This window comes from Schistocerca piceifrons, unplaced genomic scaffold (assembly GCF_021461385.2).
Source record: "Schistocerca piceifrons isolate TAMUIC-IGC-003096 unplaced genomic scaffold, iqSchPice1.1 HiC_scaffold_337, whole genome shotgun sequence".
NCBI lineage: Eukaryota > Metazoa > Arthropoda > Insecta > Orthoptera > Acrididae > Schistocerca > Schistocerca piceifrons.
In genome coordinates, this window is record NW_025728556.1 from 45,001 (window position 1) to 50,000 (window position 5,000).

The following is a 5,000-nucleotide window of genomic DNA, read 5'->3' on the forward strand; positions in this document are numbered from 1 at the left end:
ACCTCCTCCAACGACGATACCGCCATCTATGCGACGCCAAGCCGATTAAGACAGCGATGGCGCCACAGTGCCCGCCTTTCGACGCCACCCACAAAGCCTGCAGCCTCTGTCGACCATAGCACCCAATCTCCAGTGGCTCTGCCGCACGAAGCCGTGGACCGGCAATGACTCCACCCGCACCCGTTCGTGCACCACCCCAACCGCCAAACGCGCACCTCCAGCGGATGAACGGCGGACGTTTCCCGCACTCGTAAAGTGCAATCCACCCCTATAACGTGCGTTTCATGAAGAGTTATTGCCAATATGCGACATTCCCGCTGTCCCTATACATGAGCCGCGACCTGTACCACTTACGAGCGAGAGACGCGATCGCGTTGCTCACTGTACGGCGTCCGATACCGAGCCATCAGCATGTCGGTCCCCATGCGCGTTGCACTCGCACTCGCAGTCGCAAAAACGTGGGGCAAATATATTACGCGGAAGAGTTATAACAGACCGAGCCCCACTGCATGAGGGGAGTCTTTGTCACTAATGTACACAGATGGAACATTTTGGACTGGAACCAGATTACCCGTACACACGGCGCTGATTAGTAATCAATGCAGAGCCATCAAACTACAGAATATATATACAACTGTCCGTATACATGCTGAAAGAGTCTGCCCACAATGGGAACCACACGTCAGCCAGCCACTCTGATCACGCACCACTCTCTGCTTCTAACGGGCGCACATACAATATGTAAGCACCAGCATGGAACAACATCCAGTGCATCCTCTCCGCCACATTACACAATCCACACTATCACAACCAGACCAGGAGGTCCATGCGGAAAATACAATATCCCACCCTTTCGACATCCACCATTGCGCAGATCAGGCACCAACACCCACACATGTCCTATACAACGGTGCACCCAACATCACAATAGTACCTCCTGTCACAGCGCACAAACAATGACATGAGTCAAAGACACAGGTCTGACACAAGCATAGAATTGGAGCGCCGCCTCTAATAAGCCAAAGGTGCATCCTGACGTGACAAATCTGATCATGTCACAAGCATTCACTTACTATAATCACTATCAACGAACCTGCCGCCCCCGCCCCCCCCTACACCTTTCCTTACAACAACGTGTAACCTAACCTAACCTAACCTATGTTGTACCTTAACCTAACCTATGTTGTACCTTAACCTAACCTATGTTGTACCTTAACCTAACCTATGTTGTACCTTAACCTAACCTATGTTGTACCTTAACCTAACCTATGTTGTACCTTAACCTAACCTATGTTGTGCCTTAACCTAACCTATGTTGTGCCTTAACCTAACCTATGTTGTGCCTTAACCTAACCTATGTTGTGCCTTAACCTAACCTATGTTGTGCCTTAACCTAACCTATGTTGTGCCTTAACCTAACCTATGTTGTGCCTTAACCTAACCTATGTTGTGCCTTAACCTAACCCATGTTGTGCCTTAACCTAACCCATGTTGTGCCTTAACCTAACCCATGTTGTGCCTTAACCTAACCCATGTTGTGCCTTAACCTAACCCATGTTGTGCCTTAACCTAACCCATGTTGTGCCTTAACCTAACCCATGTTGTGCCTTAACCTAACCCATGTTGTGCCTTAACCTAACCCATGTTGTGCCTTAACCTAACCCATGTTGTGCCTTAACCTAACCCATGTTGTGCCTTAACCTAACCCATGTTGTGCCTTAACCTAACCCATGTTGTGCCTTAACCTAACCCATGTTGTGCCTTAACCTAACCCATGTTGTGCCTTAACCTAACCCATGTTGTGCCTTAACCTAACCCATGTTGTGCCTTAACCTAACCCATGTTGTGCCTTAACCTAACCCATGTTGTGCCTTAACCTAACCTATGTTGTGCCTTAACCTAACCTATGTTGTGCCTTAACCTAACCTATGTTGTGCCTTAACCTAACCCATGTTGTGCCTTAACCTAACCCATGTTGTGCCTTAACCTAACCCATGTTGTGCCTTAACCTAACCCATGTTGTGCCTTAACCTAACCCATGTTGTGCCTTAACCTAACCCATGTTGTGCCTTAACCTAACCCATGTTGTGCCTTAACCTAACCCATGTTGTGCCTTAACCTAACCCATGTTGTGCCTTAACCTAACCCATGTTGTGCCTTAACCTAACCCATGTCGTGCCTTAACCTAACCCACGTCGTGCCTTAACCTAACCCACGTTGTCGCCTAACGTAACCCACGTTGTCGCCTAAACCTGCTCTGTAATTGTTATACGACTCGTTCAATTAGTGTAGTGTTGCCCACCCGCAACCCTCGCAATATAGTTCGCTACTCGCACTCCCCGCTCCCCTGTGTATCGCTTCATGTTAAACACCTTGCAAGTCTTGCTCACTTTCCACATGCTCCTGCTGTACACTGTAATGTGGATGGCAGCAGGACGTACATGCCGCCCCTCCCCACGTCCCCACCTTGCCCCCTGCCTTCGCAAGCTGGTTGGTGAGAACTTTGCATGTTCAATGCCCTCCGCATGCGACGTACTCAGGCTACGTTGTGGTGCGGCCTGTGTCAACTGTCCGCTAATGTCGTACGCGTAAACCACAATCTGTACTGCACATTCGTCCTTATGTACTGAATGATACATCGTGGCACATGTGTGACCGTACAACGACTGCGCCCAAAAACGGCGGACCATACAGTGCAAATATTGTGCACGCAGCTACGTGTCGTCTCCCTATGAGAGCTGGATTGCAGTGTGGTACGCCATAGAGACGTGTGGGAGGAACGGACGCCGTGGATGGCGATCAGCATGAGCTGTCTGTTGATGTATTCGGACCTAGTCGTCTCTCCTCACACACCGTGATGGCATGGTGCACCGCGTTCCATATCTGCGACATGCTACAGAGGCCGGTTGACAGTCGTTCGAGCAATGGACATCGCATACGTACGGGGGCCACCTTCCACGTATTGTCTAGGCGTGCACATTTTGTTGCGTGTATGTGGGCAGACGTAGTGTGGCGTGACACCTGACACAGGCATGCAATAATCGTGGAAGTTGCAAATGGCGATGGACGCCTGCGTTTTCTGGTGAAGTTACGCAAATGAACAAATGGTAACCTGTTGTGGTGCGGTTGTTCTCGCTAGGGGTGAATCGGTGATGGCGACGATAGGTTGAGGTACTAACCGGTTGTTCCAGCGATACCCACCATGCCGACGAAACTGAACGGCATCTGGGTGTGAAGCGATACGCGGCGGTGGCTGGGTGGGACCGTCCCCGGCCGGTGAGGGGGCGCCTCCCGGCGTGCTGGCCGCGCGGTGCGTGGGCGCACGCGCTACAGCCGGCTGGTGGGGGCGGCCAGTGGCAGGCGCGCCGGCCGACGGACGCGGCAGGCGTCGCAGCTGCGCGCCGGCGCACCCTGCGCGCGGCGCCGTGCGGCCAAAGTAGGTCCTCGCGGGCCCGGTGCGAAGCGCGGTGGACATCTTCAGTGTGCTGGTCCGATTGAGGACTGTGTGCGTTGAGGATGCGCTGCCGCCCGGCGCTCGGCGCCGCGACGCCGTCTGCTGCTCGGTCGCCCCAGCGGTTCTCGCTGGTGGTTTGTATCGCAGCTGTGCGGATGTGTTGGCGCGTGCGCTGTGCTGGGAGAGTTCGCTTCGGCACCCAAGTGGGGCTTTTGTCCTTCTGTGGCGCTGGCGTTGGAGCTGCCGGTCACCGTAGGTGGCGCGTGTTGTCTCCCGCCGGCAATGCCACGACAGCACGCTCCCGGGCCTCTGTCGGCAGCGGCAAGCTCAGTTGGGAGCACGGGTGGTCGCACCGAAAGCGTCTACTCGCCTAACTCCGGGCGATTGCGCCTCTCTCGAACCCGACCAAGTACTTGGGACGGCGCTGCGCGCCGCCGGGACCTGAGAGGGTTTCGAGGTGTATTGTGCAGGGGAGCTCAGCCTCCTCCTGTTTGCAGAATGATTGAGCGGACGCTTGCGTGTTCGCGCGGGCCCCCGGGACACACTCCCGGGCGGCCGGCTGCTCAGCTCTAGTTGACGCAGCTCCCTGGTTGATCCTGCCAGTAGTCATATGCTTGTCTCAAAGATTAAGCCATGCATGTCTCAGTACAAGCCGCATTAAGGTGAAACCGCGAATGGCTCATTAAATCAGTTATGGTTCCTTAGATCGTACCCACGTTACTTGGATAACTGTGGTAATTCTAGAGCTAATACATGCAAACAGAGTCCCGACCAGAGATGGAAGGGACGCTTTTATTAGATCAAAACCAATCGGTCGGCTCGTCCGGTCCGTTTGCCTTGGTGACTCTGAATAACTTTGGGCTGATCGCACGGTCCTCGTACCGGCGACGCATCTTTCAAATGTCTGCCTTATCAACTGTCGATGGTAGGTTCTGCGCCTACCATGGTTGTAACGGGTAACGGGGAATCAGGGTTCGATTCCGGAGAGGGAGCCTGAGAAACGGCTACCACATCCAAGGAAGGCAGCAGGCGCGCAAATTACCCACTCCCGGCACGGGGAGGTAGTGACGAAAAATAACGATACGGGACTCATCCGAGGCCCCGTAATCGGAATGAGTACACTTTAAATCCTTTAACGAGTATCTATTGGAGGGCAAGTCTGGTGCCAGCAGCCGCGGTAATTCCAGCTCCAATAGCGTATATTAAAGTTGTTGCGGTTAAAAAGCTCGTAGTTGGATTTGTGTCCCACGCTGTTGGTTCACCGCCCGTCGGTGTTTAACTGGCATGTATCGTGGGACGTCCTGCCGGTGGGGCGAGCCGAAGGCGTGCGACCGCCCCGTGCGTGCTCGTGCGTCCCGAGGCGGACCCCGTTGAAATCCTACCAGGGTGCTCTTTATTGAGTGTCTCGGTGGGCCGGCACGTTTACTTTGAACAAATTAGAGTGCTTAAAGCAGGCAAGCCCGCCTGAATACTGTGTGCATGGAATAATGGAATAGGACCTCGGTTCTATTTTGTTGGTTTTCGGAACCCGAGGTAATGATTAATA

At 53.4% G+C, this 5,000-nt stretch overlaps 1 non-coding gene across 1 annotated transcript in view; it reads left to right on the forward strand.

Moving 5' to 3' along the window:
• Positions 1-4,037: 4,037 nt before the first annotated feature.
• The window catches only part of LOC124745839, a 1,909-nt gene continuing 946 nt past the window's right edge, over positions 4,038-5,000 (forward strand). The window contains exon 1 of the ribosomal RNA XR_007011171.1: positions 4,038-5,000. This exon is cut by the window's right edge and continues 946 nt beyond it. This is a non-coding gene — a ribosomal RNA (small subunit ribosomal RNA).